Raw genomic sequence first — 21,506 nt, 5'->3', positions numbered from 1 at the left:
CTCAATTTATAATAGGAACCCACTACAGTAACAATGAAGTTAACTGTTGCAGTTAACAAAAGATAACTGCTACAGTAGATGAGCTATGCATCCAAGAACTGAGAACCAAATTTCTATCAAAATTAAACGAACACAAAAGCTCTCTGGAACATGCAAAGAACCAGCTGGCAGCTTCATTATTTTCACATGTCAGAGTTGCATACAAATCAGATCATAATCACGCAGAAGTAGCAAGGCAGGTGATCGGAGCAAAAACCGGCTGTGTAGCTTATGCTACAGTCACCATGTTCTCTAACTGCCTCACGGCCGACGACCAACTGTTGCTGAAGAATTTCAAATGGTGGAACTAAATTAAACTTCTGAAAAGCAGGAAGTTAACTGAGAGTCCAAATATTTGGACTGAAGAGAAGTGAGTCCAAATCAGTGAAAGTAGTGGAAGTTAACTCCGAGGACGAGCTCGTTCAGTCAGCATGTTGATCCCTCGTGTCCAGTGGTGGTCGTCGCCAATGCTAGCCACAAAGTGTCATTCCTCATGCGGCGGTGCCCCTGTTCAAGCAAAATCATAATAAAATTTGAATGGTTTTACAGATTAGGAACATTCAGAAGTAGCCAACAAACCTATTAGACATCTATTCACTGTCCCAAAATTGTATCTCTCCATTAGGTGAGGAAGTCATCAAAGAAGCTGTTGATTGTCTTGAACATGTACTCCTACACAGCACCCATGGGCGTTGCATGGCCCCCACTCAGAAAAATCTTCCATACAAAAATCAATCAGTGGAGAGCATGCCCATGCCACCGAACGCTGATGCGACCTGGAGGTTGTTGTTGGCCACGGGCGCGTGATGGCTGGGCTCGGCTCATGCGCCTCCTCTGGAGGTAGGAGGAGCTCTCCCAGGGAGGTGGGCGCTGATTCTCAGGATGCTGGAGGCGCGCCCCGTCGAGGGTGATGGGCGGCCATCGTCGGCGGGGGCTGGGTGCACGGGATGGATGCCGACGAGCAGCTCGTCCATGCCGTCCCCCACCATGTGTTCAGCAAGGTGATGCGGTCAAGGGACTCTCACCGGCTGGATCCCATGGCCTTGATCTGTTCCTTCAGTTGGGGAACAACTCGTCATCAGCACAGCTGGAAAAGGCATGGGAACTTGGCGTGCTCGACCTCGGCGAAGGGAACTGGAAGGAGGCCGGCAACAGGTGAAGCACCGGCGGCGGCGCGCAAGATGCAGCGGATCCTTCCTCTACCGCTGCCCACCATGCGGGTTTGACATGCACCCGACCTGCAGGCGGCTGCCCCAGGTTGTGCGCAGCGCGCAGCACACGTACCCGGCGCACGACCTCACACTGGTCGTCGCCGATGGCTGCTGTGCCGCGTGCAACAAAGGCGTGGGGCGGGCATCGTACTATCGTTGCACAACGTGCAATATTGACTTACACGTCTCATGTGCAGCGGCCGCCAGCAACAACAACAGCGCTCATGAAGCTGAAATAGCCCTTCAGGCTGAGATTGTACGAACAAGGATCGCAGCCCAGGGTAGACGCGCCGCGCTGGACCTGCTGATCAGCCCTGCATGTAAGTACCTCTTGTGTGCCTAGTCTGGGTTGCTGGCTCGCTGCCACGTCCAAATTTGACCGACGTTATATTTCTTCATAGATTTCAGCATATATATTGCGTTCTCAAAGCATGTTTACAATATTTCTAACTTTTTCCATTAACTGTATACAGATACGGTACGGAGAGAGTACTTCTAGATCTAATACAGTAGGAGAGACTACTTCTAGATCTGGACGCATCTGCTTGGCAAGCCCGCAAGATTAAACTGCTTCAACATTTCATCACAAAATAGCTAGCGTATACCAAATTGAGTGTGTTTATGTTCACAATTTCACATGCCTGTTTATTTTCAATCTCAATTCATATGGTTCTAATACTTTATGCATGTATGCATCTTCCTCTTTTTTGAAGGCCAAAAAATTCTTTCATTTGTGTATCATATGAAATCAAAATGAGACCACGTATTTGTGTATCATATGAAGGTTTTATCTCTTAAACCGTGCGTCCAGATCTCGAACCGGTTTCATCGTTGGATTCCTCACGTCGAGATCTTCAAAACTAGATCCCATGTTGATAGGTTTTGACGAACTTTTTATTTTCACGAAAAAACCTAACCGGGAGCACGGGTTTTTCCCCTTTCCGATAGAGGCATGCCCGTGCCTCTCGTGAAATTACAACCGTGCCTTTCATGGAAGCAAAACCGTGACTCTCGTGGAAGGAAAAAAATAGAAAACACGTTTTTTTTCGTTTCCGAGAGGCACGGCCGTGACTATCGCGAAAGCACAACCGTGCCTCTCGCGGAAGCAAAACCGTGACTCTCGCAAAAGAAAATAAATTAGAAAACGCATTTTTTTCCTTTCTGAGAGGCACGGCCGTGACTCTCGTGAAAGCACAACCGTGCCTCTCGCGGAAGCAAAACCGTGACTCTCGCGAAAAAAATAGAAAATGCATTTTGTTTTTCCTTTTCCGAGAGGCACGGCCGTGACTCTCGCGAAAGCACAACCGTGCCTCTCGCGGAAGCAAAACCGTGACTCTCAAGAAAGAAAAAAAGTGAAAACTCGGTTTTTTCGTTTCCGAAAGGCACGACCGTGACTCTCGCTAAAGTACAACCATGCCTCTCGCGGAAGAAAAACCGTGACTCTCGCGAAAGGGAAAAAACGCGTTTTTTCACGCAATTGTTTTTAATTTTTTTTTGTTCTGAAAGCTAAGGAAGACAGGGGGAAACTAAAATGTCGAAAAAACCCATTTAAAAAGCAGAAAACGAGAGCGGAAAAATAAAAACAAAAACAAAATCCGAGGAAGCGTCCAGAGCGTGACATGTGGCGAATGGTTGAGAACGCGTCAAGTGACGCTGATCATTGCGAGGCTCCCGAAGGAGCACTCGTTAACTTTTTTTTGAGCAATCCGCATCCTTTATTGAGCGTTCAAACATAATGGGATACAGATGATATCGGACATAATACTAAGCCACACATGGCGCCCAGGACTAAGAGAAGCGGCTGCCTTAGCCAATGCATGGGCCTCTCCATTGTGCTTTCTATTCTCATGAATAAAACTAATGTCACTAAACAACCCCCTATGATGTTTTATGTCCTGTAAGATAGGGTAATATCTGCATGGAACCTCCTCCCGTAAATTTGTTACTACCTCCAAGCAGTGTGGCAACACAAACAGACTGGAGCTGCAGATAGGCTGCAAGCGAGAGAGCTTCGCTACATGCCTGTGCTTCAAGGATTGTCGGATCGAGATGACCTTCGTAAATGATCGCCGAGGCACCAATGTAGTTGCCCCCCTTGTCCCTACAGATAGCCGCTGAGGCGGCCCGGTCACCTATCTTTGAGGATCCACCATCAACATTGATCTTGAACTCATGGCTCTCGGGCGGAAGCCACTTGGTCCGCGCTGCTGGAGGAGCACTCGTTAACTAGTTGTTCTCCGGACGACCGACCGAGCGCTCGGCCGGTTGCCCCTCGCTCGCTCGCTTGTGTACGGGGAAGCGGACTGGGCCACACGAGTTTGATGGGCCTTCAAGCGAGATGTCCCTTTTCTTATATCTTTTGCGTAATTTTTTTTCTCTTCTTTCGTCTTCCTCTTGCCTTGTCGCTTCTCTCCTCTGTTGTTACACTTAGTAAGCTCGTCAGTGCCGACGGCACAACTTCCTGCTACTTCTGTGAGCACCCCCTCTCCCAACGCTGCAAGCATCTCCTTCCCCAAGCACCTCATAGTGCTCCCCCCGCCGATGCTACAACCGGACAGATCTTTTGCTAGAACCGGTGACAATTTTTGTTGGAATTAGTGTTGCTTCTTTTTTTGCTGCGTGTGTGCTACAACCAGCTCTATGCAATGGCAAAGCTGTAACCGGCACCTAAGAAACCTAAAACCGTCTACCAAAAAGCTTCAACCGGATGTGGCGGAAGCTGGGGGGCGGCCAGTGCTGCAACCGTATATGAAAAAGCTTCAATCAGGTACTATGCAATGGAAAAAGTTGCAACCATTGACAGAAAAGCTTTAGCCCTAGATGAAAAAAGCTTCAACCAGACAGTGTGCAACAGAAAAAATTACAACCATTGATAGAAAAAGCTTCAACCGTATATAATAAAGCTTCAACCGATGACCGGCAATGGAAAAAAAAGCTTCATAGAGGCTCGCGTTTCCACGGAAGCTGCAACCGGCATTGGCAGGTGCTGGAACTGGCAAAGACCAATGCTACAATGATGCTTCGGCCGGCGATGGCGAAGCTGCAACCGTGCAATTCATAGCTACAACCCGGCATGAAAAAAATTGTGACCAGCGACCATGGAAGCTGCGATCGGTGACGAAAAAAGCTACAACCGTCGAGCACAAAAGCTGCAACCGGCGACAAAAAAGCTACCATCGACGAGCCCAGAAGCTACGACCGGCATGCAAAAAAGCTGCAACCGTCGAGCGATTTTGTCACCCAGGTCTGTTTACGAGAGCTTCCGCCTAGAGTTTCCAACAAATTGACTCGAATACAGTTGAAGCTAGCTCATCGTGCATGTAGTACTGTAGATCAATTAAGCTGCTTGCCGGCTTGCTTGCAAGTTAGCTTTGCACGTAGGAGCTACACTCCGGTGATTTGATTTACGTTCTAAATCCAAAATGGAGCATGGTGTCTGGCGAGTGCGAGCGGCGCGGCTAGTCGAGGACAAGCGCCGGCGGGCGCTGGTGGCCGGCAAGAGCGGGCGGCGTGTTGGACCGGCGAGCTGTGCGGGTTTTTTTTGCGTGTGTTCAGATCAGAGGTTCAGGACGGGGAGACAAAGAAATCTAACGACACAGGACGGCTTGATCTAATGTGCGTGGGCTGACCGGCCGAAATTTGGGCCGGTCCGCCGGCACGTATCATTGCCCAAACAGAAAACAATAAAGAGACAGAAAGAAGGGCACAATACGGGTCCTTGGCTATAAAAGTTTTTGTGCGTGCATCTCTGTCTTGATTTGATGTGATCGATCTCTGGGCGAGTTCCAACACCATCGACCTCTGCATCGAGCGATGCACAGAAGCATCTTTATTATACTGTACAGTAGAGCCTTACAAAAGTAAATAAATGGATCAACCTATAACAACATTCCACCAACCTAGTACTACGTGGACTACTACTACTCTTCATATGTTCGGCACCAGCTTGTTCCAAGAGGTTGGGCCACACCTTTTTGCAGCTTTTGAAAAGTTCATTTTCCTTGTTCTCGATTTTGCGATACTTGTGTTTCCGCTCATCCATGCACATTTCCAAAAACATCTTCAAATATTTCCTCCTGTGGGAGATGGTGGATGATTTGATCTCGCCACGATGGATCGGTTTTCTGTCCTTCATAAACTCCTCATGCAGTGTTGATGAAGGTGCGCGCGCGGTCGCAAGTCTTGCGGACCTTTCCATCGGCTTCCACAAGGCAAAGATTTCCCTCGTTGTGCTAGTAGTTGTATGTTCTGCACCTCCGCCGAGAGGATCGGGCCAAGGAAGTGTTGTCACTATCTTGGTTGTCATCGGAGTTGTTGTTGACATCGCCATTGCCGTGGTAGTCATTGCCACCTCCATTGTCGGAGCTAGCTAGTAGCAACAAAGGGAAGTGGTCGTGGACATGGCGTAGGAATAGGAGGCACCACCATGACCGTCCTCATCTTTAGAATTCTTGATGGTGACGATCACTTTGTTGTCACTCTCGTCATCTGAAATGACAACAAGTTTAGAGGAGCAGACGAGGAGCTGCAGAAGGGGAGCCATGGTCGTGGTGTCAGGCATGTGTGCAAAAAGATGATGGAGCACATGGGAAAATAGTGTTTGCCCGCCAAAATTCTGAATTACCTCAGGTATTAAGCAAAGAAGGAAGATAGAACTCAAACCAAATAAGAGGTGATATCAATCATAAGTTCAGTAGGTAAGGAAAACATGGATTGTGTCCATGCATGAACCAGCCGACCATATCAAAACTTGGATTTCCATCTTCCTTCTTTGCCTAATACCAAAGGTTATATACATGTGTGTGTGTGTGTGTGTGTGTGTGTGTGTGTGTGTGTGCGTGCGCCCGTCTGTAGGTCCAATACCACGGCCATCAGCCTCAGAAATCAATCCGTGGCTCCCTTTTTACATCTCCTTGTCTCCTCCTTTGAACCGTCATTCAGATGATGAAAGTGACCCGAAAGTGATTGTCGCCGTCAAGTACTTTGAAGATAATAATGACATCGACGGCGGCACCTTCTATGTCGAGGTCATGTCCAGGGCAACTTGTTTTGTCACTGCAAGCTCCAACGACGATGACTCCCATGACAACGGCAACATCGCGACAACTCAAACGACAACGACTGCGAAGATGGTGACAGTGCTTCCTCCCTCGACCCCACCAACTGGGCGGAGGTGCATACATACATCTACTGGCACAACAAAGATAGTCTTTGGCTTGTTGAAGCCGATGGGAAGCTCCGAAAGGCTTACAGCCTCGTGCCCGCACCTTCATCAACGCTCCAGAAGGAGTTTATGAATGTGGCAACCGATCTGTCGTGGCTAACTCAAATCGTCCATCATCACCCACAAGAGGAAATATTTGCGGAGAAGTTTGTGGAAATGTGCCTAGACGAGCGCAAACGCAAGTATCGCAAACCAGGCACATGGCACGAAAATGAGTTCTTCAAATACTTCAAAAAGGCGTGGTCTCTCCTCGTGGAACAAGCTCATCCCGAACTTAAGAAGAGCAGTAGTAGTCTACGTACTATTAGGTAGGCAGACAGGCACAACCATGGGTCTAGTTCAGTTTAATTGTTGATTTCTTTTGTTCTTTGATACTATTATGTTTTTGCGAGTTTGCTTTCTCGTGTGAGCTTTTCTGTTCCTGATATATTGGCCAAAACAGATAAATATTACCAATGATGCTTTTGTTCTTGTGTGAGAGTTCGTGGTCGGTACTCTATGATCCACACAATGTGTAATAGTTTGTACATCACTATGACTTTCTTTTACAGTTTCTCTCAACTTTCTGTATTACAGGTCTCGCGACAGTAAAGCTAATTAAACTAATCACTGCCAGTAAAGCATAACATCCATGATCGTTAATTAGAGCATAGCATCACATGGAACAACGCTAACTACACAGGTTTTAAAGAGCGCACTATAGTGTTTAGAAGAGGTCCTATGCAAAGGGTCTTTTGTTCAAACAAGTGAGCAAACATTTTAAATAGCACGCTATAGAATATAGAAGAGGTCTGCCGCCAAGAAGCTTAGAGCGCTATTTAAAACTTTATACTACGTACAAGCAAAAAAGATGCTGGTTAACTAGTTAGTTAGCATGGACCGGGCTTGCACGTGGATGGATCAACTCCGTCCAATGTAGTTAGTAATTAGGTGTGCAAACTTAACTGAATAATTCAAACTTGCAGCTAGATAATTAACTCCATCTAATGCAGTTATCTCCTAGTCTTTGTTACATTCTGTACTTAGTTTATTAGCTCTGTTCAACGTTGTTGTCTGCAAATATCAAGTGTAGATCATTCCCCACCATTAGATGGTCTTGATAACGAATGGCGATGAGTGTTGAAGATTTTCTTGTAAACCATTTTGCACAGATCTACAGAAAGTTTGCGGGTGCTAGCTAAATAACTAAGTGCTGCCAGTAAAGCATTCCACAGTGCAACACCGAAAACCAATACTCGGCTTCACCTGTTGGCTTCAGATGTCATGCTGGTGACGCCGTGCTCTTCAGTATGCACTAGTATCAGCAAATCCAAAAGGCGTCCATAGTTTTTATTCTCCCTTGGCTACTTATACTTTACTGTTTCTCCCACTATTTCTCATGATTGATTGGTTTAGGAATACGGAGTTGTCTCGACGGTAAGATGAAAAAGATAATGAGCATTATAAAAACAGGAAAACAACAAATTATTGGTGAACATCGGGACGACAACAGGAAGCTCAACAACGGAGAAAAGGAATAACTAGGGGCACCTTAATGAGATTATAGCCTTTTTACTCTGTTTACAGTCAGATGAAACCATAAGCAGTAATACTTAACTGCAAAAAATAACAATTGTATCTAATAAAATTGTTCATGCTACGTACCCAGATTGAACATGACTGCTACTGGAGTGAGCGATTGGAGGAAGGGTACCTGCAGCAGAGAAGCAATATTCGCTAATGGGGGAGATACGGTGGCATCAGTTTTACGGTGCATGCGTTTCAATGCGTGTGTCAGACAACACTCAAGCACCCAGCAGCATGTCGTTGGGTGAATCGAAACAAAGCCACAGACTTCGTGTGTTTCCAAAACGTCATGCTTCATGAATCAACTATATAAACACTACTGGTATCAGTGAATTCAGAAGGTCGCAAAGAGTTTCGCATCTCCCCTGGCTGCTTTACTGGTTGGTTGCACCAAAAAATAGTTGTCTCCAGGGGAAGGAAAAAAGAGACAAGTGGTGGGGAAGACAAAGCTCAACAATGGAAGAAAAGGGAATAACCAGGGCCTCCTTTAATGGGTTTGTAGCCTTTTTTACTCTGTTGTAGGGTAAGTTGTAAGCATGTGCTCTAGCAGACTAGTAACACTTAAGTGAAATCGTACTAGCTGCTTCTGATCAGATTGTTCAAGCTATGTACCTAGATTGAAACAGTGTGCTGTGTTCAATTGTATCTTTGTGTTTGAGTGTGTAATTCCACATGTCTCTAATACTAGAATACATTGGATTTTTTTCACAAAAAATCCACTGGCAGAAAATCATTTCAGGACCAGGCGCGGGACATGAGTGCTACTGGAATGAGTGGCTGGGGAAAGTGTACCTGCGTCAACGGCGAGGAGGGCGGCAGGGAAGCAAAATTCGCCGGCGGCGGAGATCACAGTGGTGGTGGCACCCATGTACATATGCATCACTAGTTACACAAGTTTTCCATGTAAGCATTTAGAAATTAGAACATAAAGTGATAATTGACGATGAAAGTTTGAAATATGTGAGCAAGTTTGAAATGCAGACAAGAAATAGCCAAGGGCTCTGTTAATGGGATTGTAGGCTTTTTATTATAATCATTTTGATTTATTCAAGCATGGAAAATAATCCATGAATTATGATGGGAGATGTCACGAACTCACAATCCATCGACTAATAATTCCATTAGGATCAACTATGACCGCTTAGTTACTTTTTTATGACGTCTCTCCCCCCGACCTCCCATTCTCTCTCCCCCGAGGCGGCGGCGCCGCGCCACCCCCGGGGAGTCCCCGTCCACACCGCCCTCAGCCCTCCTCCTCCATCGCCTCCCACTACCACCATCGTCACTGAGGACGGCACGGGGCGAAGCCCCTGTGGTGAGGCAGCGGCGCCGCCGCAGTCCTCTGCTGGCGGTAACGCGTGGGGGCAGCGGCATCCATCTCCCTCCTCCAACGGCAGTGCACAGTGGGTTGGCGGTGGCCAGGAGATCTCCAATGGCCGTTGGCAGATGAGATTTTGGCCGCGATGAGATCTGATCTGGGCCCGAGGGGTTTAGATCGAGATCCACTACGGCTGCGCCTCGTCTTGACAACGGCAAGAGGAGATCCCCCTGGGTAATCTTCACGGCACGAGGACGTCCGGGTCTCTTTGCCCGGGCATGGCGGTTGGCCAGGCTGGTAGTGACGGATCTTGGATTTCACTATTAGCACCGGCGGCGAGTTGGGGAGACATAGTTGCCGGTGAAAACCGAGCCGACTCCGGTCATGGCGGGCGATGGCGGCATCTACGTCATTACCTTGATGAAGGCATCGTCAAGCAACTATCGTCTACCTGCTCGTTCCGCTCCAGGAGAAATCCTAAGATCACCGGATCGGACGATGACAACACTGCGGTGTCGTGTTCGCTATTGGGGGCATCGTTTGTGGGGCGGCGCCAGATGGAAGAGACGTGAGGTGGTGTGGCTTGCCTTCTCTCGCGTCGACGACGGCGGCTCTCGGCGGCATGGAGCAGCGGGGTCTCGACGCTGGACGTGGCATGATGGCCTTGCGCAGGGCGGTGGCGCTGTCTGACGCCATGGTGGCGTCGACAGCTGACCTGGCAAGGGGACATGGTCACTCCCTACTCTGGGAAGGGCAGTTAGGGAGGACATTGGGAAGTGGGCATCCCAATCCATAGAGGTAAAAACTCTATCCAGCACAGCAAAAACAGGATTATCCTGATTGTTAGACCATGTAAAACCCCTATTGAAGATAGAAATCTCCAAAAGCCCCCACCTATTAGTCCAATCATTAAACATGAAAGTGGTATGATGATTAACTAGCCCACTACTCTTCTCACTCTCATTCCTAACTAGGTTGAAGTTTCCACATATCAAAATAGGATATGATGCAGACTCAACAATATTGTGCACTTCAGCCACAAAATCCACCTTGAACTCTAGATAAGCAGAGTCATACACTATCACCAGGTGCCAAGCAAAACCATCTTCTTTGTTTTTAACTGTGGCTGTAATTGAGAATTCATGGTTAACAAAACCAATAGTTTCAAACAAGCTTTTTCTAAGACCCAAAAGGATCCCACCAGCAGTATTAATAGCAGGTAAGTAATGCCAGTCAAAACTATCACTCCTATCTATAGCTTTGAGGAAACCCTCAGAAATAACCTCTCTCTTAGTTTCTTGAAACCCAATAAAATCAGGGTTAGCTCTAGCAATGGTATCACAAAGGCACTGAACTTTACCAGGTTGACCAAGCCCTCTAATATTCCAAATGAGACCTATCATTTTAAGCAACTTTGAAAGGATGAGACAGGCCACAAGGCCTAGCCTTAGTTAAGACATTTGGAGTTCTCCTCAAGGCATCAGCAGTGCCCACTGCCTTGAGTGAGTAATCATCCAAAGGTGTCCCAAACAAATCATCATGATCTAATTCTAAATTATCTGGAAGGACAATTTCAGGGTTGTTATTGGCAAAGGCCAAGCATCTCTCCTTTTCGCCATCAACCAACATGTCAATGGTTTCATGTCTATTAACATCATCTCCCCAATGCATATATCAATTTTACTCATTTGTTCAAACAGAATGTCATGATCAGTATTAGTGAATGATTTACCTTTAATTTTTTTTGGAATTTCCAGATTCTGCTTCCTCTTGTAAGCAACAGCTTTCTCCATGATATTCCAGTTGCCATGCCCCCTAGTAGCAGGTTTCTGAACCAGTATGGGCCCCCACTTGGTCTTCTCAGCTTTTGGTTTTTGATCCTGAGCCTGATCAAGGGTTTCTAGCAGAGATCTTTTCAGAGAAATGTTCTGAATTGCCTGTACAGCTTGAGGAGGAAGAGTTTCAAGTTCATCATCCTTGGAATCCTCTTCAACAGACTCAGCAAAGTCAACAGATTTAAGGATACTCTCACAATACTCCATGCTTTCAAGCTTCCCTCAAGAACTAGTGGTTCCCTCAACAATCTTCACCAGTGGCCTGGATGGAGTGGAATCCATCAAATCAGAAGGACAGAAATCCTTAAGGTCAGTTCTTTTTTCAGTTACCAGATGTTCTTCTTTATTAGCATTAACACACTCCAGGATAAAAGTTTCATGATCAGAATCGGAGAACATGTTAGCCTGGGGCCCTTTCTGTTTATTCTTACTCTCACTAGTAATATTAGCCTTATCTAACTCATCAATTGCCCCCTCACTATCAAGTAAGTCTTCCAAGCCATCCTTCTGGACATTTCCACCCTCATCCTCCTGTCCCTCAGCAGCACCTTCTCCTTCAAACTCCTCATCATCCTCAATATCAATAACAGAGTCAACCCCACCAACTTGTTCAAAGCCCTCCACAGTAAAGCCCAGTAAAAACAACTTCTTCTTCATCTCAACGATCCTTTCAAATGGGATTTTTGTGGGGTCCCTGCAAGCAATTTTAATTCTAACATTGTCAAAAAAGGTCCTGAACATGCCATTCCAGTCTACATCAGTCAATACCCCAAACAGAGAAGCAATCTGAGCAAAAACTTTCCACGTGCACCATTTAGGAGGAATTCCTTCAATCAAAACCAAAGCCTCAACAAGCTCTCCAAAAGGTTCACATGCCCCCTTCCACTCAGTAAGTGTAACAGAGACATCTTGAGGCAAAGAGAATCCAAGCAGTTCGATGAGATCCTCCACTTTCTTCCATGGTGGAAATCTCACCAGGAATGTCTTACTGGACAATCCCCTGATCTACCAAGGCCACTGTATAGTTTTACTGAAGGTAACTGTCAAAAGACTTAACAACAACTCCTTGTCCACATCACCTTTGAGAATATTAACCACAACACAGTTTTGAAAGTTCAGCCAGTTGGATTCATTAGCAACCGGGACATCCACATGGTAGAAACCAAGGCCACTTGCTCCACTGCCAAAAAAGGCAGCAGTTGGTTGAACCCTAGTCCAGGCAGCACTGTTGTTCACGTTGTGATTTTGTAGACATATAAAGCATGTTTTCGGCTTAATACAATTCCCAACATAATGCCCTGGACCCCCACAGTTGAAACAGATCATGTCTTTGTATCTAGGATCTAAAACTTGCTCCATCTCCACCTCTACTGATTGAGAAGACTGCACCTGGGATGAAGGAGTTGTAGAGGCTGTGGATCTGGTAGGTTTTGCCGCTGGCACCGGCTCCTTCAAGGTACGGGCAGATGGCTGCCTCCTCCCTCCTTGCGGGTTGACTCTTTGCGCAGCAGCCTTTGAGGGGCTGCCAGCTCCAGACCCCGCACCAGCACCCCTCCGGTCAGCCATCGCAATCCCTTGCTTCACAACTACCACAAACAAAAGAGATCCAGGGCCCGAACCTTCTTTCGAAACCTTCATGGTTCTTGGAATTGGATCAAAAGCACGACGCGGCGCAGGATGACAATCAGCGGTCGTGAACGAGAGGGAGATATCAAATCCTTCCGGATCCAACAAGTGAACCCAGAAGGAGGGGGATGAACACAAGGGGATGGTTGTGGAGGAGGTAGGCGGCGGCGGGGAGGGGATGGGTTAAGCCAGAGTTGGCCAAAGTGCTCTTCTATAGTCTCTAGGTCACCCTGCCCACGCAAACGCGTCCCCTGAGAATACGTTTTCCTATCAGGGTCACGAATTTTCAAGCTGGGGCCTATCGCAATCTGAGTAGGAATAGAGGACAACTTTTGACCTATCACCCTCGTGCTGTTAAGCAGGCTATCGCCTAAATTCAAATTGTTCGTAGATTTAGCTGCCGTAGAAACGGCAACACCATTAGTGGATTCAATCAATGCACCAAGGGAACCCCTAATTCTATCCAATTTTGATTTAATCGCAGGTCCAGAGGCCATAGAAATGGCAGCAACATCAGATGATTCAAAGCGCATGACAGGAGAAATCCTAGTTTTATCCGAATTAACTAACCGAGACGACACACAATCCTTCAGCACCTTGCACTGGATCCTCCGCGAACGCAGAGCCAACAAACGTGAACAAATTGTATGTGAGAGGCGAAATGCATGCATACCTCCCTCACCAGGCCAGGGAGGGGGGTCGATGGCGCGGTGCTGGGGCAGGCGAGGCGTCGAATCCCTTACTGGCGACGGCGGGGCAGCTCCACCCCTCGGGGGGGGGGGGGAGGAATTTCGGCGGAATGCTGGCAATCCACTCCACCGACGGCGGCCTGATGTTGAGGCGAGAAGGATTCGCCGTCTTGAAGAACGCCCACTTCACCGCCTGTACAGGATCTGGCGACTTGGCTTCCTGAATCGCCCAGAAGAGGAGGTTCACATCCATGCAGCTGTTGTCACCGATGAAACGCGCGCGCTCGGCGAAGTTCGCATAGCGAAGGATGTCGAGGTGAATGTCTCCCCACGCCTCCCGATTGGGGAACCGCTCCCGCAGCACCGGTCACATCTCCCGTCGAGCCTCCGGTGAGTTGGGGTCGATCTCGGGGAGGGGAGCCGCCCCCGGAGATGGGAGCGCCCGCGGCTCCGCCACCCGAATCGTCGGCACAAACCGTCGGATCCGAAACCCACGATGACGCGCCCCTGCCATGAGAGCTGGTAGGTGGAAGCTGGGGTGGGGAGAGCTCGAATTGATGCGGGGTAGGTGGAAGCTAGGGGTGGTGCGGGGTAGGTGGGGAGGGCGAGTAGATTGGGGATTTATTCTCTCTTCGTTCTCGTCGCCCGAGGAAGGGGAAGCGGGAGGGGGGGGGAGCGACACGCCATCTTCCTTTGCTCTTTTTTCTTCCAATGGTAACATTCACACATGGAACTATCAGACGCAGGCAAGTTGATGTGTTCTATCAATATTTGTAGTTCTCAATTAGGATTATATACTGTACGCTGGGGTTAGCAAAATTTAACTGGTCATAAAAAAAAGGCTTGACCAACTTGGGACAAGTGTGGGCTGTAATCATCAGAAAAAAAAACTTGTAGTATGTTGGCAAATGAAAATGTATGACATGTTTGTGGGCATTGAACTAACAATGTCGTTTTTTGCGTCGTTACCTTGTTGAAGGCATTGCTCGGATATGCTCATATGGTTCTTTAGGGTGAAAATCTAGAATCTGACCTTTGGTGGTTGGATCCGGTGATGACGGCGCTTGAACGTCGCTCCCTTCCTGAAGGCATTGCCGTTGAAGAACCTTGTTGTCCTTGTGATGTCATGAGATGGTTGGTGCGGATATGGTCTTAGTTGTAGTTTGTCGATCGAGGATTTAGTTGCATTGGGGTATTTTCTTTTTTCTCGCTTAGGCATTGCTTTGGTCTTATATGACTTTGTTATTTGCCAGCGTGTGTGTGTTGGTGTTGGCTGTGTGCATTCTACCTATGCAGAGGCCGGGTGTGTGCTCAATATGTTTGTATCCACTTGATGCATTACTTTGAATCAATAAAGTTCACCCTTTATCGAAAAAAAGAGCCCATAGGCATTCTTTCTGGCCAACTCCTTTCTCACAAAGCCTTCTTTTTTCTAGCGTAAAGAAGACTTATTTTTCTGGATCGTGATACTATCATGTACGTATAAAACCGTTGAGATGCATTCCTAATAAATTGGTTTCACTGCAGAGGCCATCAAATTTGTTGCAAGGAAGAAGTGGGTGCTGGCTGGGACATCTGATGGCTTCGTCCATGTGTACCACTGCGACTTCGTAACAGAACCGCAAAAGATCACGAGTTTCAGTGCAAGCAGCTTTGATTCACTAGCCGTTCACTAGTTAGCGTGCACGTGCAACGCACATAGTACCGTGTGAATAAAATCATCATACATTTAAAAAAAAAATATATCAATAAAATGAACAAAAATATACTAATAGTGAACATTGTTGTAATAAAAAATGTAACTCAAAAGTACAAATTCAGTGAACATATTTGTCATCAATGATGAGTGAACGGACCATCTCCGAGAGAGATATTTTCAAGTAACGGGATAACGTGACGCATACAGAAACTGCATTGGGGTAATGAATCGGGGCACTTGTCGTTTGCATCAAAGTCTAAAGGTTACCATGGTAATAAAACCAATTACTTTGCCCTGAAAAAAAACACAAATGTGCCAATCAAATGCAAACCAAGCCAAAACAGTGTGTTGCATTTGCATCAAGGTCTGAAGGTTACCATGGTAATAAAACCAATAAGTTTGCCCTGAAAAAAAACACAAATTTGCCAATCAAATGCAAACCAAGCCAAAACAGTGTGTTGCATGCATGTACTACAAGCATTATCCATGTATTTTCATAGAAATCAAGTCTACCTTCCCGTCCTTCAAATGCAGCTTTAAGGAGAAGTAGTACATAAACTAAATCCTTACAAGTCAATCACTGAATTTGTCCTACAAATGCACCTTTAAAGAGTCTAGAATGATGTATCCCAATGCATCATCTTCATCCAAAAGTTCGTCCAATCGGTCATTGACGAAGCTTTAGTATGTTGGCGGCATTGATCTTGAGCAGCTCCGCTCCCTACATCATCTCCTTCGCACTATCTCCCTTCCGAAGACCTGCCCAATACACCAAGATAGAACAGGTGGCGAAAACAATTTTAAAAGGAGACTTGATCATCTTCTTTTCGAAGGTTGCTCTCTTACAAGCCAACCAAATAGTCCTGAATATAAGCCAACCCAACCGGGAAATAAGCATAACACCAAGAATGGAACTATCAAATACTACTGGGGCAGCACTCAGTCCCAGAAACTGATCCAACAACAAGAAAAACCACTCTAGCAATAGAGCATGAAAAGAACAGGTGTTGCACCCATTCCTCTTGGTCATAAAGAACATATATTGTCACCAGGCCACTTTTTTTCTGTTGATAATATCTCTAGTTAGGACTTCATTTCAGAGAAGTTGCCACAGAAAAATCATCATCTTAAGATGAATTTTAACTTTCCATACCATTTTATAATTAGCACTGTGCAAGAGAAAAACTACTAACCAGGGTTATGGTAAGCCTGTCGTGGCTGCACAGATTGGAAGGAGCTGTAGGAGTAGATGTCGACGGGAGCACTGGTGTTGTTGCTGCTCGAGTCCATGACCCTGGTCTGATGGCGACCCCCTTGCCTGTCGAGGTACACAAAATGACGTTGATGTCGTCGTGGAAATGGCGCGACACACCCCGCTCTATCGTCTTCATGGCCTCTTTCAAGGCAACCTGGACTAATCGGTTTGCTATACCTTGCACAAATTATTTCACACAACCTTGGCGTTATTTCATCTGTCTAACAGGTCATTCATATGTGGAATAAAACCCCCATGGTGGGATGGTCAAATGGTACTGATATATTAGAACCTACCATTCTCGGGTTCTTGAAGACAATTTGCACAGCAGCAGCCTTGCTGAGATGCTCTCAAACACCATCGTAGGCAAATATCAGAAAGTGGTCAATTGGTTTGAGCTTGCGAACATGAATTTGTGGTTCAGCGGTAAGAGCTAGCCTCTTCAATGCAATAACAAGGCCAATTTTCCGAAATATTCGGTCCATGTTGTACTCCGGCTTCTTCAAGTAAATATCACCAATGGATCTTGACACCTGATAGTACATCAATCAAATATTAGCTCATGTTATCTATCTATCTTTTGCTCTGCTTTGTATTGAACTTCATATCACAAGTTCTCCTAAGAGGACAAACTAACTAATGAGTGATGACAAAAAATGGCAAGCATAAGCTAATCACCAAACAATGACAAGTTTATTAGCTCTAGAACGATAAATAGAGTATCTTATCACCAAAAGTGAAAGAGTAAATATGGACTGTCATACCAGGAATCCAGGATTCAGCATACTATATATGCAAAGTTGCAGCCACCAGGATTGCTACAATAGAGTGTCAATTTCAGTATACGCTTGATAAGAGGAAAATTCTTCAGTATGTTCAGCAAGTTTCCAAGAACACAGTGAAAATCTTTTTAATTGGGATAGTTACCATTTTTGAAATATGGCATACTTCATCTAACCCCTTACACACCCTCAACTTATTAACAAACCTAACTAAAATGAAGGTCGACGGACAATTTCTTTCCAATTGTTACCTGGAAACACACTCAAAAGTCAAGGACATTAGTTAAATTCCAGGACATGGCATCTAATGGCTCTATGCTATAAATTAGGCAGCTCTGAATCTCTGATATAATTTCATTACAATTATTCATATACCAGATTTCAGTGTGCAAACAAACTACCCAAAATCATAACGCAGACAAACCGGCAAAAAACCAACAACTCCAAATGTTATCATCAATCAGTGATTTTTGCCTCTAATCTCTGACAGGGAGGCATGAAACTAATCAGATGGAAAGGTATATTTATCGCGCTCTCACCTGAATCCCACTGTAAATAAACAAAATTATACGCACTTGCCCAAGGATATCAATCAATGTTCTAATGGATAAAACCTCAAAAATATGCAGGACTTCACATCTTAGAAAATACAGGAATACTAAACCAGGATCGCTCCATTTTTTGGAAGAACCGAAGGCTGGCCCAATGATACCAACATCAATCATGTCGCCCCAACACGAAAACCAAAAATCAATCATCACACTGCCTAACATGTTTTCTTCCATTTTGAGTCACCAACTTCGCTAACAAAAATCGCTTACTCGGATAAAGAAAATAACCAAATTTCAATTTGAAAGGAAATCAGATCAAACATAGCGAAAACCTTCTGACGCTCCAAGTCACGTCCACGGAAACGGCCATCGCGTGATAGCCAGCTGCTCTTTCAACCCATGGTGATTCTGAAATCATCCTATGGTTTTCCTAAAAGAGCAAAAAAGAAAGTCATAGAAGTTACAAGAAAATGCACACATGCAGAATTAGCCAGCACATGCAACTTTGTTTTTTCAAAACCACTAATATAAATTACAATGGCATGAGACAACTTCACTGCTAAACCAAAGTGTCCAGATTTTCTTTATGCCTACAGAAGTTAAAAAACGGAACAACTTCATCAAGAAAATGTTTCTCTTCGGTGCACTTATCAAGCTTTGGTGTAACGTTCAGAGCGTATCATGCAGTAGTAGAAACTTATAATTAATTCTATTTGATTTCTAGCAGAAGTGACTTATATCGGTAGTACATTATCTCAAAACCAGAGTCACAATGAACTTATAAGCTGATAATAAACGTCATTGTACTCTCCAACAATCTAAAAGAAGAGAAGGAGCAGATTTGTAAAAGAAAATGCACAGAAACATACCATAGATTACATCTTAACTTTCATGTTCAATAGAGCTTCATCCATTACTGCACCACCATTACATATCAACACATGGCATCTGCTTTGGACATAATACATGATGGACGTAGCCGTCACGAGCATAATCCCAAACCTTTGGCGTTTCTAATTCAAGTGAAAAGTGGTGCTCGGTTTCTCTCCAGTGTTCAATAACATGACTGTTGGGCTGGCATGGAGTGGAGCGGGGTGAGGTGCTGCAATTATCCAAAATTTCACATGCTATCAAGTTATAATAGTAAAGTTTGCCAGAATAAAGATGTGAAAATGACTTCTGTGTATCAGCCCACATGTAAAACATACAAGATTTATTCTGCCCCACATAGATTAAACCAATGTGATATGTAGAACCCAAAAGACAGAACACTTATTTTTATGAAGAGGCAACTCCTTAAATGAATGTACGGAACACAAGCATTAAGCAGGGAATCAACTGAATAAGAGTTCTTTAACATGGAGTAGGGAGAGATCAAGTCTGCTTATTTTATCTTATCTCAAAGCGCAACTTATGTGACTTGAAAATTATACTACTCCCTCCTCCGGAAATTCATGTCGCTCGAACGGATGTATCTAGCACTGAAATATGTTTAGATACATCCATTTGAGCGATAAGTATTTTTGCACGAAGGTAGTACTATTTTTTTCTCAAATATGAGCTCAACGGTATAATAACCTGTATTAAGTATAACCCACATTTGGTTTGTTAAATTGATGGTCAAAGTTAGATTTTGAAATGTGTGTGTACTTTTTCGTCACAATTGTGTGTATGTTCTCCCTGAATGATGTAGTGTCATAAAATAATTTCTCTACATAAACTGAAAGTAGGAACGACAATAGTTTACCAAATGTACACAATTCTGAAAGATAATTATTCACCTTCAAATAGCATGGAAAATATAAATAAGATGTGAATAGTTTGATAAGAAACCTCTTGCCAAGTCAGTAGACATTATTGTAAGTCATTGCATTTTATCTACAGCTCCATGATCCTCATTATAATCTGGAAGCTGGAATTGCACAGTAACACTCATGGGTCCCCAGCTTCTAAGCAGGCTAATTGATTTCTTAAAATATTTTTTAAGTGGAAAAGAATGAACCAAGACAAGACTACGTATTACACACCCATCCTTCTTTCTTGGAGCCTCTATACATAGAGACCACATATGAATAGAAATTAGCACGAACTGTTCGCCTAATTGGTTCAGACTGAATATTGACAGAAGGAAATGCCACAATACATGCTTCTCATGCACTGAATATTTATGTGCAAACAGAAATCGGACAACACCAAATTTGACAATTGAATGCCTAAATATCTAAAGCATCAGTCCACGTCAACAAATCAGTCCACATTCTTCAGTTTGTAAAAACTAAAGCAAATGTCTAAATATCTGCATCTAATACAATAGAAATACGGATGAAGAAGCCAACTTCAGTTTGATGATTCATAGATACCTGATTATCGTTGTATTGGCCAAGAAGTTGGGAATGTTAACTGAAGCCTCGCCGGTTGTGGTTGTGATTTGATTACGACAGGGGACGGGGCTGCCCCATCTTTCCACTCCCTGTGTGGTGCCTGCCGCCGCCGCTAGGACCTCGCGACGTCCTGAGGTCGATGAAGTGCGGTCGCCATTGGATCGGACCAGGAGATGGGTTAGAGAGAGACGGATCCGGTGTAAGCAAGGGTGGGGGTGGCCGGATCGGCACCATGGCGCTTGCCGCAGCTCTCCTCTTGTCTAGTTCAACCGCTCGCTGGGCATGGGAGAGGCGGCAGGGCCATGCGGGCCAAGCGAGCTGCAAGCCCGGCAGCGAGGGGCGGCGAGGAAGCGAGAGGCGGCGAGGAGTCGTGCGCGCGGAGGGATGGGGGCGGCGGGGCTGTGCGGTTTCAGGAGCGAGGGGCAGGGCGTGGGGTGGGGAGCGTTTTTTTTTTTTTTTTGAGAAGGGGCGGGTAGGATTAGCGATCGATGGCGCGGCGTGGCTTAATTGCGTGGCTTGTTGCGTTAAACATAGAGGTGTTTTAGACCCTTGGATCTAATAGATAGACGGTTCTGGTTATTTGGATCTGCTCCTCTTTTCCTTTTATAGTGATAGTAGATTCAAGCAAGCCGTATGTGTTTTCATCAGGGTGGGGCATAACGCTTTGGGACTGGGACAAGGGCTGGCAGTGCGCACATGATTTTGACTATGTCGCAAATCAAGTTGCATTCAACCCACAGGACGCCAACAGTTTTGCGAGTGCGGCGTATGGAGCAAGTGCAGAGGTCTGGTCTGACACGGCTTTCTCCTTTTCTCTAACTAAGATTTAACGTAAGATGTGGTTTACTAATAGACCCGAACTCCTATATATCATGTTGGTGTTCAGATATGGAGCCTTGATTCCGGTCGCCAAGTATATGATCTCCCTGGGCATTCCAAGGGTGTGAACTGTCTTAAGTTTTTCACACGTGAGGGTCGACAGTATTTGATCACTGGTTCTGATGATTGTACTGCCAAGGTAAAGTAGATATACCCGTTTTCAATGAACTCCACAATCATAATGTAGTTTATCCCACATAACATTGCTAATGCTTATAACGCATACTGTTTTTGTTCAATCAGATATGGGACTTGCAGAACAAGTCCTGCATTCATACACTGGAAACTATGTCTCCAATTACATCTGTTGTTTCCCTTCCAGATGCTCCGTATCTGATTACAGGATCAAAAAATCACAGTGTTCATGTGTGGAGCTCAACTGATTTCAGGTAATTTATCATCAGATTGTTAATTAATTGGGTCAAGATCATCCCATTACGTAAAAACTATT

At 45.3% G+C, this 21,506-nt stretch overlaps 1 long non-coding RNA gene and 1 pseudogene across 1 annotated transcript; both read right to left on the bottom strand.

Moving 5' to 3' along the window:
- Positions 1-9,841: 9,841 nt before the first annotated feature.
- Positions 9,842-12,975, bottom strand: LOC147962801 (uncharacterized; annotated as a pseudogene).
- Positions 12,976-15,686: 2,711 nt separating this feature from the next.
- On the bottom strand, positions 15,687-19,725 carry LOC147962800 (uncharacterized). The gene is made up of 4 exons (XR_015610794.1): positions 18,665-19,725; positions 17,390-18,225; positions 17,227-17,280; positions 15,687-16,995 (listed from the first exon to the last, which is right to left on the bottom strand). It is a non-coding gene; the product is annotated as an uncharacterized LOC147962800 (long non-coding RNA).
- Between the last annotated feature and the right edge of the window lie 1,781 nt (positions 19,726-21,506).

This window comes from Triticum urartu, chromosome 7A, assembly GCF_056163025.1.
Source record: "Triticum urartu cultivar PI428250 chromosome 7A, HENAU_Tu73, whole genome shotgun sequence".
NCBI classification, from domain to species: Eukaryota; Viridiplantae; Streptophyta; class Magnoliopsida; order Poales; family Poaceae; genus Triticum; species Triticum urartu.
The sequence above is the reverse complement of the archived record's forward strand: the minus strand, read 5'-3'. Positions and strand labels throughout refer to the sequence as shown.